Source organism: Pelodiscus sinensis, chromosome 23, assembly GCF_049634645.1.
Source record: "Pelodiscus sinensis isolate JC-2024 chromosome 23, ASM4963464v1, whole genome shotgun sequence".
Taxonomy (NCBI): Eukaryota; Metazoa; Chordata; order Testudines; family Trionychidae; genus Pelodiscus; species Pelodiscus sinensis.
In genome coordinates, this window is record NC_134733.1 from 1,204,297 (window position 1) to 1,218,348 (window position 14,052).

The following is a 14,052-nucleotide window of genomic DNA, read 5'->3' on the forward strand; positions in this document are numbered from 1 at the left end:
CCCCGAGCGAGGTAAGTGGTAGAGCTTCATTTTAGCCTTGGCTCCCATTTAGGTCCAAACTGCCATTGCAAGCTGGGAGCTCTGTGTGGCTCACAAGCATGCCTCTCCCCCAGGCCTTGCCCTGCTGATACCCTGGGATAAACACAGCTACAGCCCCGCTGCACTGAAATCCATGGGAGCTGGGAGCTTTGTGTGTGTGGCTGTTGCTCTGCCTGCAGGCCTCCCCGCCCTCAGGGTACGTCTACACTACAGCGCTAGTTCGAACTAACTTAGTTCGAATTAGTTAATTCGAACTAAGCTAATTCAAACTAACGCGTCTAGAACTAAAAACTAGTTCGAATTAGCGTTTTGCTAATTCGAACTAGCAAGTCCACATTGAGTGGACCCTGAACAGGGCTTAAGGCTGGCCGGAAGCAGTGCCGGCAGGGCATCAGAGGAGGACTTAGAGCGTGGAGATGCTGTCTCAGGCTAGCCGAGGGCTGTGCTTAAAGGGTCCCGACCCCCACCCCGGACACACAGTTCTAAGGGGTGCCCCGCTTGCAAAGAAGTTCTGGCTTGGAGTGCCCGGAGTACCCACACTGGGCACATCACAGCACTCGGCCATCAGCCCGGCTGCACTTGCCGCAGGCTGCCATCTGGGGAGAGGGGGTAATTGGGGGGCTGCAGGAGAGCTTCCACCCCCAGAAGCCCGCAGAGCCACCCCAGTCCTCCCCATCGGGGGCTCGTACCCCATTCCTCCCTCACCTCCTTCCACTTACCCTTCCCTAGCCCCCCTTCTTATTGATGTACAAAATAAAGATAACATTTCTTCCAACATTGACTCTGTCTTTATTGAACAAAACTGGGGGGAGACTGGGAAAAGGAGGTGGGAGAGGGGAAGAGAAAGGCTGGGAGAAGGGAGGGCAACTAACATGATCAGGGGTTGGGAACAGGTCCCAGATGAAGAGAGGCTTCAGAGACTGGGACTGTTCAGCTTAGAAAAGAGGAGATGGAGGGGGGACAGGATAGAGGTCTCTAAAAGCAGGGGTTGGGTGGAGACGGTGCATTCAGAAAAGTTCTTCCTGAGTTCCCATAAAGAAGGACTAGAGGACACCAAAGGAAAGGAATGGGTAGCAGGCTTCAAACTAGTAAGAGAAAGTTGTTCTTCTTTCCAAAGCAAATAGTTAACCTGCGGAACTCCTTGCTGCAGGAGGCTGTGAAGGCTACAACTAGAACAGAGTTTAAAGGGAAGTCAGATCAAGTCATGGAGGTTGGGTCCATGGAGTGGTCTTAGCCAGGGGGTAGGAGTGGTGTCCCTGCCCAAAGTTTGTGGAAGGCTGGAGAGGGATGGCACGAGACAAATGGCTTGCTCACTGTCTTCGGTCCATCACCTCCAGGATCCCTAGGGTTGGCCGCTGTCAGCAGACAGGCTACTGGGCTAGATGGACCTTTGGTCTGACCCAGGACTGCCATTCTAAGCTCAGGGCTCAGGGTCGGGGGTCTCAGTGGACCCCCTTGATTTTCATGCACACCTGCTCCTGGGTGGCCAGGCTGGCAGCTCTCCTGCCCTAGACGGCCACTTTCCTGTGCCTAGTGCGGAGATCGTGGACAAGGTCCACGATGTCCGCACTAGCCCAGGAAGGTGCCCGCCTCTTGCGGTCCAGGGCAAGCTCTCGGGAGCCGCCAGCCTGGTCCCGGGAAGAGGGGGTGGGCTGGGGGACATCGGGTGGGTGGCTCTGTGCCGTGCCAGGTGCAGGGTCTGCTGGCTGGGTGCTGGCAGGCTTGCACCTGGCACGGGCACCGTAGCCAGCCCGTGCCCCTTTAAGGGGTCCGGGGCCGGGAGGGGGGCATAGAGTTTCCCTGGTGTTGGCCAGAGTGGCCACCAGGGAAACCTGGGGAGGGCTAGCCTCCCACTAGTTCGAATTAAGGGGCTACACACCCCTTAATTCGAACTAGCTAGTTCGAACTAGGCTTAATCCTCGTAAAATGAGGTTTACCTAGTTCGAACTAAGCGCTCCGCTAGTTCGATTCAAATTCGAACTAGCGGAGCGCTAGTGTAGCGCCTATTAAAGTTAGTTCGAACTAACGTCCGTTAGTTCGAACTAACTTTGTAGTGTAGACATACCCTCAGTGAGCAGTGGCCAAGGGGAGTCCTGAACCAAAGCCTCTGTTCTCAGCATGCAAACATGAAATCACTTTAGCCATTTAATACAGCCCTGAGTTTTTAAGGAGGAAGGCATGCCCCTGCTGTCTATGCCCATGAGAGCCCAGAATGCAGCATGGGCAGTGGCTTAGTGCGTGACAGATCATGGCTTGCTGGGCCCTAGTCCTGCTGGGTTGCACCTCCATTAAAGGTGGGTGCAATCGGCTCCTGAAGGTGGGGCACCCAAAACATCCCTGAGCCAGGCCTTCTCTGCCCAGGCCTGTCTACGTTCCAAGTTCCAGTCTGGCCTGCTTCTTGCAACCATCTGGCCTGCTCGGTCACTTCCTGCATCCGCCTTGTAAACCGGGGGCTGCTCCTCCCAGTCCTGGCCATGGGCAGCCTGCGTTTTATGGGCCTAGGCTCATTCAAAGGGAGACACCCCCATAAAGCTGTTAACAGGGGGAGGCGGAGGGGGAGGGGGAGGAAGCCGTGTGGGGAATCGCTGGGGGAGAGGGATGCAAACCGTCTGAATAGGGTCTGGTGTCACACAGGTCTGCTTCCTCTGCCATTAAATCGATATGCTGGAGGTGGGGGATACCCTGCAGGCAGTTATCCACCTCCCCCCCATCACCAGCCATCTCCACCCTCTCACCCGCCCCCCCAGGGCAGCACTGCATAGGGGCCGGCTCCACGATTTCCAAGGCCACATGGCTCCTCATGACGCAGGACAGGCCTGGCCTGTATCAATGCCTGGGGAGAGGGTAAAGCTTAGCCAAAGTGAGTCCCTCTGGCACCAAAACGCAAGCGCCCACAAAGAGGCGGGTTCTAGCTTCCCAGCCAATTCAGATACCGGTTGGAGCTGAATCTGGTTGCGTGAGGCTGCGTGTGTGGACAAGACCTGAGCTTTAGAAACACCGAGATGGCACCAGGCTGCAAACTCTGGCTTCAGCTTCCAGAAGCACCAGCATTTCGGGGTGTTTGGAGCCTAGTGAGACGGGGCGCCTGGTACCATCGGGGGACAGGTGGATGGCTCCAGGCGTCTGACTCTGGACAAGCTCATCTCTGTCTGTCTCCAGGGTTGGATCGAGCACGATTTTGGTTCTGTACCATAGCGAGTAACTGGCGCCAGCCCCTCCTTAGCCCGGCAGCCATGGCCAATCATTTTGCCCCGGCCAGCGGCCAGTGGTTTATCCAGCCTGCCAAGGGGGAGCCCTGAAGCCACCACCAAGGAACATGGTCCATCACCAGGAATTTAGCAAATAATCCACCAGGAAACAAAGGGTCAGATCCTGATGCTTTTATTCCACATGGCAGAACATTCATTCACCAGTGTCATGGACAGGCCGGGCCCTGGGGGGGATGAGGGGGCAAAGAGAACAGTGAGTCCAGAAGGAAGCTGGAAAATTTCCATCTCTACTGGAACAGCAGCCAAGTGGGCCTGGAAAGGCATTTCTAGTCCCGGCAGCCAACAGGCCAGAACTCCTGTGAGTTACATTTCCTGGTCACACTGGGCCAATTTCATCCCCGGGGGTTACTGGAGTCCTACCTAGGAGGGCTTGGCCCTTGATCACTTCAGCCAGGATCAGTAGCCAGGAGCCTTTGACTGTTTTGTGGCACCTTCCGGACACTGATCACAGAGCACTTTATGCAACCCCATGGGGCAGGGCAGCATGGCTAGCCTCACCTAACAGGGAAGCTGAGGCATCATGACCTTGCCCAAGGTCTCTCAAGAAAACAGTGGCAAGGACTGTCTCCTTTGTTACTTGCCTGTACAATGCTTAGCCGGACTGGGTGCCTAGCTATGAACGGGACTCCCGGGTCCAACTGCAATACAAACAAACCAGCAGCATCTTTGCGGCCGAGAGAGCCTGTGTCCTGTGTCCTCGCCACATGATAGCTCTTCCTGCTCTCATTCACTCATTTTCCCTCTTCCACCTAAGGTTCCCGCGCCAGCCCACTGCTCCCTCACTGTTATTAGTGTCAACTTGCTGCTTCCCAACTGCTGACTTGGGGAAACAGGGTAACCAGACTGTTATTTATGCTCAGTGGAAAGTGCCACATCCCGGCGCCCTCCCCTCCCCCTCCTGCATCCCTCTGGGGGGAGGGAAGAGGAAGCTGGGCTGGATCCAGGAGCCAACAGAAATGAAACATTTCCTGTAATTTGGAACAAATCTGTGGTTAGCATCATTCTCCATGTCTCTGCAGCGTCCATGCACCAAGCCAGGCCCGGAGCCCCGCTTGGCAGGGGCTCAGCAGGGCCTGAGGTGCTAGGGGCTGGGCAGGCCCAGAGAGCTGTGGCCTCCCTAGGACGTAACAACTGGGAACCGCAAGTTGTCTTGGTAACACTCCCCAGTCAGGCATCCCGTGGGTGCCAATCAGCCCCCCCGGGGCAGCTGCCCCACGCTGGGTGCAGGGCAGGGTGTGAAGTCCCCTAGCCACTGTGCTCTCCAGGGTGGCACGGAGCAGCCCAGCGGCTGGGCGGTGATAGCCATGGGGAGAACTGGAACGTGGATCCTGCCGGAGCCCTTCCATCCTGTGCCCAAGAACAGCTGGGGAAGCACTTGACTGAGGGGTTTCTGCAATTCCTGCAGCCTCTGGACACTGCTTGGGGCAACTGGGCCCCAATGGGCAAGCTGGGCCCAGAGATCACACAGTACAGGCAGGGCAGCGCCAGAAACAGCCCAGCAGCCCAGTCCACTGTCTAGAACCCAGCCTGCTGGTCCCATACTCCAGCCACTAAGCTGCACTCCCTCCCTGAGCTGAGACCAGACCATACAGCTCCCAGTCCCTTGCCCACCGACTTCAGCCTCCCTGTGTCTGGTAGCAAGGACCAAGCCTTCCCTTCCCCCAGGGCAGCGGGGCAGGGGACCTGGTACTTTCAATGTGCAGCAAGGAGGCAGGGGAACTGAGGCAGAAGCTGGCAGGGAAGCTTGGGGGATAAGGCTGTTTCTCTCATGCAGCCGGTGGTCCTTGTTCAGTGTCTGAAAAAAGCAGCTCTCAGACACTGGCCCAGGCCCCAATCCGGGCTGGTCCAGGCCCCGGCCCCGGGAGGATCCGAGAGGCAGAAGCAGCACTGGCCTGCCTGCGGCCACGGAGCACAAAGCAACCCTTCAAAACCCCAGTGGCAGGGAGGCAGGATCCTGAGCCTGGGCTGTCAGGATTCTGGCCCAGCCCAGCCCTTGTGCCTGCAGCTGGAGAGCCCCTTTCACTGGCCTGGCAGGCTACCCTCCAGCTGACATTGCATCCACTGCTAGGCAGGGCGGGCCTGACTTGGGAGGAGGCAGGTGCATACACACAGGAGCCCAGCCCCCTTCTCTCTGGAGCGGTGCCTGTACCAGGAAGCGAATTGGGGATTTCCCAGGGCTGGCAAGAGCCCTCCCACGGCTGGAAGCACAGGGCAGCTGTAGAAAGGGTGTGGGTAGCAGCCAGGCAGCAGCTTCTGGGCACACAGGCTGCTGGGGCTGACCTGGAAAATCCTGCCATGGTCACCCTCTCCCCCCACCCCGTTCCTGGCAGTGGCACAACTGGCTCCCTGCCCAGCCTCTCCATACAGCCTTCCATCCTATCCCTGACTTAGGCTGTGCCCAGGAGTGAGTCACTGCCCTGCCTTGTGCCTCAGTTTCCCCATATGCAAACCAGGGTTGAGGAAACCCCGAGATGAAAGGAAGAGTGTTATTCACACACTCTGCCTAATCTGGAGATGGGTGCGGATCCCAAGTGTGTAGGACGGAGGGCACCTGAGGACTGCCTGCTCCTCGCCCCGCAGGGCTCCTGATGCACTGGGAAGCTGCAAGAATGTTCCCTGATGCCTGGGGCTGCTCCACCCTCTCCCCCACACTCCGTTTATAGACTTATGCGCATGCCCACCCAGCACCCGCGCGTGTGCCCATGTTTCCCTGAACAGAGCCAGCCTGGGAGACAAGCTGCCGGGTGAGGGAGAAAAACCTCCCAGGCCTCTGGGGGCAGGCGCCTTGGAGCCTTTTAGAGCCGGGGCCCAGAGCATCTCACAGCAGATATGGATCCCCACTGGCCTGGGCCCTGCAGAGCTATTTACGCCTTGGGAGCAGCTGGCACATACCATGCCCAGCGATCAGTGAGGGTGCAAGGTGCCAAGAGGGGAGCTGTGGCCACCAGACCTTTGGAGAGGCAAAGGTGCCTGGTGCCATCAGTTCATGGGGATTCTCCAGCATAGCTACTCTACTCCACATCAAGCCCCAGTGCCTAGAGCCATGGGGGAAGGAGGGTGGCCGGGTGTGTCCCCTGCACCGTGGCAATCTCTGGCTGGCGGAACAGCTGTTGTGGGCAGCACAACTAAGAGACGCCTCTGGGCCGCTCCACGTAGCAGAGGGAAAAGCCAAAGGACGTTAATGGTCAGCACGGCAGCCCCTTGCCAAGAGATTCACTAAGCACGTTGTCTGTGGCCCAGGGGCAGGGCCCTGGTTCCAGGCTGCCGCCCAGATCCCTGGCGTGAATGGTTTGTAGCAAGGGCCACAGCAGGCGCTGACCTTGCCTGGGGCCATGCAGCCTGGACCCAGCTGGACTTGCTGTGTGTATGCCGGGATGGGGGGGGGGGGCAGGAATCTCATTGGCTGGCACTTCTCCAGGCACCTGTTGGGAGCGGGAACCGAACTGGGCCTGGACAACCCGGACGGCTGATGTCAGGCTCCAGCCCAGAGCCCCCAGCCCAGCACTTGGGGGCAGCGGGTCCCTTGGGCCCTATGTTGCAGTGTCCCCTTTGGCCAGTTACAAACCAGAACAGGGACCCAACTGTTCTCTGCCGGGCTGCTCCAGGGTCCGCACTGTCCCCGAATTGGGGCCCTGCGCCTTTAAGGCTCTCCCTTCACTCTGGAACCATTCAACAATCGGCTCCACTCTGCCTGGACAAGCAGAACTGAACAGCTGGCTTGGCCATGACGGCTTCTGTCTCCTCACTGGCAGGAGGCTGGGAAGCCATTGTCCCCCAGCACCAGCACAAACAGCCAAGGGAGATGCAGGGCTCCCACTACATCTGGATTGGGACCCACTGGGGATCAGGATCCCTTCGGGCAGGGGTGTTCAGGGCTGGGCTTTGGCTCCAGACGTCAATCAGCTTTGCGAGATGCAGTTGTACAGGTCCTCTTTAGCGCCTTGAGGTGTAAGTCAGGGGTCAGCCCCAGGAGCGAATGGAGAAACAGGAGGAGAATCCAGCCCCTTGGCTTTGCCTGGATCCCAACGGGGCTTCCCTGCCGGCAGGAACAAAGGCCCAGTTCATCCTCACCAGGAGTCTTGGGTCTGCTCTGGTGCAGTCTCTCCCACCTCTGCTGGGGCGTGGAACTTGCTCGGAGGCCGTCCTGGACATGGCCCTGTGCTCAGCAGGGCAACAGCTGCATGGCAACATTGGCCCAAGTCTCATGGCATTTGGTGGGTTTCCATCAAGCCCCGCTCCTAGGGTCATGGGACGGGACAAGAATCTTGGCTTCTGTTGGGTAAAAGGCAGGTTTCCAGCCCTCGAGCTGGGCAGGGCAGGGACGCTTCAAAATGGACCTGAGTGGGACAAAGTCTCCAAAGCCAGAAAAAACCCACAATCGATTATTTTAACACCTCCCCTCGCTAATTTAGCTAAATCGTATGAACTTGGGGGCCTTACTGGTGATTTCTGCAGTGCTGCCACTGTGGCTCTGAGCTCCATGTGGCTGCTCCAGCTAAGCCACAGTCCCAGTGCTTACAGGGGCGAAACAAAGCGGCCCCAATCTCAGATTGGAGCAAACTCCCCAGGGCCTACGGACTGGACAGGCCCAGACTTCCCTGCCCAGTGCCCAGTGCAGTTCTTTGGCCTCCCCTAACGTACATGGAGAACGTGCACAATAAAACCGGAACCCCTAAGCTTCCAAACTGCTCCTCCGCACTCCCTCCTCCCGTGAGCCGTCACAGGACAGCTCTGCATCCGATGCTACAGCAGTGGGCGCTATCAGGCCTGTAGCTCTCGCTATCAGACTGACCCACGGACAGTTCCTCTCATGGCACAGACACGCCTGCCAGTCTTCAATGGGGTAGCCCAGCCTGTGGCCTCCAAGCGCGACATCTGTCTCTGCTCCCGTGCGGCATCTTCAGAACCCTCCTGGCTTGAATTCAATCCTGATCAGATTAGCAGCTGGGAGAGAAAAGGGTCTTTGTGAGATCGGGCCAGGGGGAGACTAAGGCCTGGCCATCATGAAACCCACAGCCCAGGAAGGGCCCAGAGACATGGAGCGAGGAGGGAGAGCAGGCCTGTGTGAGCCAGGGCTGGGGGCAGAAGCTGCTGCACAGCACAATGCACAACCGCTTGGGTGCAGGAGCCAAGCTGTCGCCTGGGGAGCAGAACAGGTGCTTCCTTCATGTTGCCTGGATTTCGCAGCAGGATCCGAGAGGCAGGCTGGTCCCCGGCACGCCTGGGCTACGTCGAGACTGGCAGGATTTTCCACAAAAGTTTTTCCGTTAAAAGCATTTGCAGAAAAGAGCGTCTAGATTGGCACGGACGCTTTTCCGCAAAAATCTAGACGCGGTTTTGTGCAAGAAAGCCCCGATCGCCATTTTCACGACCGGGGCTTTTTTGTGCAAAACAATCCCGCGTTGTCTACACTGGCCCTCTTGCACAAAAGCATTTGCACAAGAGGGCTTTTGCCCGAACGGGAGCAGCACAGCATTTCCGCAAGGACACTGACAATCGTACGTGAGATCCTCAGTGTTCTTGCGGAAATTCTAGCAGCCAGTGTAGACAGTTGGCAAGTTTTTCCACAAAAGCAGCTGCCCTGGACTTGCAGGTCCCTCCCCAGGGCTTCCCAGTTCCTTGCCCACCGCGGCTGCTCCCCAGGGGCTGAGAATTCAGAGCCTGACCCGGGTCCAGATCCAGTGCTCAGCAGTGCTCCTGGGATCTGGGTTTCTTCTGCTGCTGGGTCCCTCCAGTGACATGGTTTCCCCTTGCCAGTACAAATGCCTGGCTGGCAAGTCTGCCCCGTTGGGCAGGGCACCCCGCTGAGGAGCCAGAGGGTGAAGCCTTTCTCCAATCCATGGGCCAGAGGCCCGAAGCGTCATGGCTCTCTGGAAATCCTGAGCCTTGGGCTCCTGCCCCGTCCCTTCTCTGACTGATCGCAGGGGGGGCAGGGCAGGCTGGAGGAGGGCAGAGGCCGCAGAGAGGTCCTGGGGAGCGTGAGACTCAGTGCTCTGGGGACAGCCCCGGAGCAGATGCCTGCCATGGTGTAGCCCCAACGAAGGCTAAAGCTGCTGTGCAAGCGGCCTGGGGCCAGCAGAGCAGTACCTCACGCCCCTATGCCTAGGGTGGCCAGGTGTCTGGGATTGTACCGGACAGTCCGGTATTTGTGCGCTCTGTCCGGTAAAAAAAAATCAGAAAATACCGGACACGTGAGATGTGCGCTGTGAGATGTGAGATGTGCGCTGTGAGATGTGCGCTGTGCGCTGTGAGATGTGCGCTGTGAGATGTGCGCTGTGCGCTGTGCGCTGTGAGATGTGCGCTGTGCGCTGTGAGATGTGAGATGTGCGCTGTGCGCTGTGAGATGTGAGATGTGCGCTGTGCGCTGTGCGCTGTGCGCTGTGCGATGTGCGCTGTGAGATGTGCGATGTGCGCTGTGAGCTGTGCGCTGTGAGATGTGCGCTGTGAGCTGTGCGCTGTGCGCTGTGAGATGTGCGCTGTGAGATGTGCGCTGTGTGCTGTGAGATGTGAGCTGTGCGCTGTGCGATGTGCGATGTGCGCTGTGAGCTGTGCGATGTGCGATGTGCGATGTGCGCTGTGAGATGTGAGCTGTGCGATGTGCGCTGTGCGCTGTGAGATGTGAGCTGTGCGATGTGCGCTGTGAGATGTGCGCTGTGAGATGTGCGCTGTGCGCTGTGAGATGTGCGCTGTGAGATGTGCGCTGTGTGCTGTGAGATGTGAGCTGTGCGCTGTGCGATGTGCGCTGTGAGCTGTGCGATGTGCGATGTGCGCTGTGCGCTGTGCGCTGTGAGATGTGCGATGTGCGCTGTGAGCTGTGCGCTGTGAGATGTGCGCTGTGAGCTGTGCGCTGTGCGCTGTGAGATGTGCGCTGTGAGATGTGCGCTGTGTGCTGTGAGATGTGAGCTGTGCGCTGTGCGATGTGCGATGTGCGCTGTGAGCTGTGCGATGTGCGATGTGCGATGTGCGCTGTGAGATGTGAGCTGTGCGATGTGCACTGTGCGCTGTGAGATGTGCGCTGTGCGCTGTGAGATGTGCGCTGTGAGATGTGCGCTGTGTGCTGTGAGATGTGAGCTGTGCGCTGTGCGATGTGCGATGTGCGCTGTGAGCTGTGCGATGTGCGATGTGCGATGTGCGCTGTGCGCTGTGAGATGTGCGCTGTGCGCTGTGAGATGTGAGATGTGCGCTGTGCGCTGTGCGCTGTGCGCTGTGCGCTGTGAGATGTGAGCTGTGTGCTGTGAGATGTGAGCTGTGCGCTGTGCGATGTGCGATGTGCGCTGTGAGCTGTGCGATGTGCGATGTGCGATGTGCGCTGTGCGCTGTGAGATGTGCGCTGTGCGCTGTGAGATGTGAGATGTGCGCTGTGCGCTGTGCGCTGTGCGCTGTGAGATGTGCGCTGTGTGCTGTGAGATGTGAGCTGTGCGCTGTGCGATGTGCGATGTGCGCTGTGAGCTGTGCGATGTGCGATGTGCGATGTGCGCTGTGCGCTGTGAGATGTGCGCTGTGCGCTGTGAGATGTGAGATGTGCGCTGTGCGCTGTGCGCTGTGCGCTGTGCGCTGTGAGATGTGAGCTGTGCGATGCCCGGTATTTTCTGATTTTTCCGGCTGTGCACCGGACAGAAGCCTGGTGAGGGTGGGGGGAGCGGCTGGGAGTCCCAGCTGAGGGGCAGGGCCGTGATTGCCACCAGGAGCCCTCAGTCGGTTGAGTGTGAGGAGGAGGGGAAGCCAGGGGGTGGGGCAGAGGGGTGCCAGAGCGAAGAGGCTGCAGAGACTCCCTTCAGCCTTGCAGTGGGACTGGGGGGGGCGCAAACAGAAAAGCAGCCCTTTGGGCTCGGGCGGAATGACTCCCCTCATTCAACTCTGGGGTCAGCTGGCTTTGGGCCAGGTCTGCCTGCTGAGGGATGCGCTCAGCCCTCCAGACTGGAAGATGGAGCCAGCTTGCACACCCCTGCACAGCTGTCCAGGCCCTTAGCCCCACAACACCCATGGGCAGCTAAGCCCTGAGACAGGACTTGCCCAAGCCACAGCGGGCAGCTCCAGCTGTGCTGGGAGCTGACTCCTGGTCTGTGGTCAGCAGCCTGACCACTTGCCCCTTGTTCCTCTTCTCCACAGCCCCTGCAGCCCCATGCGGCTGCCCCATGCAGCTCGCCCCCCCCCCCCCCCCCCCCGCAAAGGGGAAGAGAAGCCAGTGAGCCACAGTGCACATGGCTAGCTGGGAGGTGGGGGGGGGGGAGCTCTGGATGCTGCTGAGTCATAAAGACCCCTGGACCCTCAGGGCTGGAAATCTCCCTGGTGATTTGTCAGGCAGATTAAAGCCCCTACAATGCAGATTCAGAGCTGAGTTACCCTGGTGTAAACCCGGAGTAGCTGTGCTGACATCTGGCCCGGCTCTCCTGGCCCCAGCATAGGAGGGGTCAGCAGTGGCACGTGCCCGGAGGCGGGAGAGAGGAGCAATGGGTCCCATTCCTGCGCCCCCTCTGCTAAGTGTGTCTAAGGTGGCCTATGGCACCAGCCCCAGGCCCCAGCTCCACCTGGGGGCAGCGTGCCCGGGAGATGCCAAAGCCCATGGCAGGGGCTGTGGCTAGGCAGAGCCTCTGTTGGACACAGAGGGGACCGGCCACCTGATCCCAGCTGAGGGCCCCTTCCCCATGGCGAGGGAGAGGGGCAAGTTACACAGTGGGGCCTGCATCGCCCGGGTGCAGCACAGCTGGGAGGCAGCGTGTGGCGTGGCCATCGCCTGGGCTCAGGAAGCCCTGCCCGTTACCTTAGCTTGGCTCCTGATGCCACAGACAGAGGGGTCCCTGGCCCTCCCTGCATTTGTGCCACTACACTCTGCCGCCTCTCCCCTGCTGCAATGCATCTGGCTGCCCCCTTCCCTCCCCATCCCCGTTGCGTGTTGCTGAACCCGGCACAGCTACCCCCCTGATCTGAGGTGCCCCTCCCAATGCCCCCCCTGGAGAGGGACTGGCAGACCCAGGCCCCTGCCGCTGGGAAGGCGGAGGAGAGAGGGGGACGCTAAAGATGAAGGAAATAAGATGAGGGCGGGAAGCCACTGATGGGAAGATCAAAGCGGGGGGAAGATAAAAGAAATGGGAGAAAGGCCCTAATCTAAGGCAAATAGGCGTGGGGGGGAGGGGCAAGCACAGGAATGTGAGGGGAAGGGAGACTCAGGCGAGCCAGGAATTTCCCTGCCACCCTCCAGTCCAGGGCGGAGCCAGGCTAGTCACAGAGCCCGCTGGCCAGGTGCTTCCTATCATGGGCCTGTGTTAGTCACTCTGGGCCAGCCGGGCTGGGGCCAAGCGCTATAGCACCGGGGACGCCCTGGCCCAGAGCTGGCGCTGCCTTCTTGATGTCCCCACCCAGGCCCAGCACGGCTCTAGGGCAGGCGCTGGGCAGAGCAGGAGGCAACACGGGGGATTCTGCCCCTGTGCAATACCCGACATGGCCCACCGCAGCAGGGGCTCAGCCTGTGCCAGGGGCTCCCCCGCAGAGCTTGGGAAGGGGGCAGCCAGGTTTCTCCCCGGTCCATCTCCACTAGGCCAGCAATGGGGGCTCATTTGATGCCAAGGCCAAGTGCAGCCAAGGCAGTGGGAACACATAGCCCCTGTGCTGACTGCAGCAGCCCTGCCCTGGATTCTCCCCTGGCAGGCCAAGAATGCAGCCTCGCTCTATATATGGCCTGAAATTCCTCCCCTGCTGGGCTGAGCCCTCAGGATTTCCTGCAGGTGACAGAGCGGCTCCTCCTGCTGACTCATGCCCGCCCCAGGAGCCGGTGCAGGGCCCGGCTCTGCTTAGCAACTGGGCTTGGCACGCAGGGCTCGCCTTCCTGCTCAGAGGGGCCACGCCCCGAGAAATGCAGCCGGCGTGCCTGGCCCGCGGGGCGCTGAAGGAAGGTCCGGCTATGGCAGTGCACACTGGGAGGAGAACCTGGGGGGGAGGGGGTATGACAGACCCCAAAGGGTTGAGAGGGCTGCGCGCCCCTCCCAGCGCAGCTCTGCACCATCCCCGTTGCCGCACGGCCTCGGCTTAGGGCCTTGGGCATGGCCGGGACATCCCTGAGCCAGGCAAGTCCTGCTGCCCCTCGGAGCTGCTGTGTGGGGCAGTGCTAGCTCCCCCACGGGGGTGGGCTGCCCTGCACTGAGTCCCTCCCACGGGGGATTTGTCTGCAAGGCCTGACACCCGTGAAACCTTCTCTTGCTCCTACAGAGCCCAAACTACAACCCTCTGGCATGGGCCCCTCCCTGCCCAACAGGCACCCACCCTCTGCCTGCTGCGCTGCTGCCCCATTCCTTGGAGTGACTCAGGAGAGCCCCGAGCAGCTCATCACACCATAGGAATCTGCTGGCAGAGCTCCCAGTGAGTAACGGGGAAGGTTCTCTGGCTGCCAGCAGGCCCCATGCTTCAGATGCTCCCCCACCTCTGCTGCTTCTATGCACCTGATGGCATGGTGTGGCGGGCAGCACAGCTGGGGCAAAGCGCTGGCTGGGTGGGGCTTGTGGACCATGCCTGTCATTGGAGACACATGCCACGGACACCCTGCTTGGCCCAGCTCGCGGCGTAAGGGGAGATGTCACTTCCCCAAAGGAGGGCAGCTCAGCCCAGCGTGTACTGGAGAGCAGGACAGGCCAATGCTCAGCTGGCACGACTGCAATGGGACGTGTGAGCACTGCTGCCCTCTGCTGCATGGGATCAAAACTGCTCCACCGTGTGTGTGTCTTACTGCTAGCAACTCATGGGGATTCTCCTG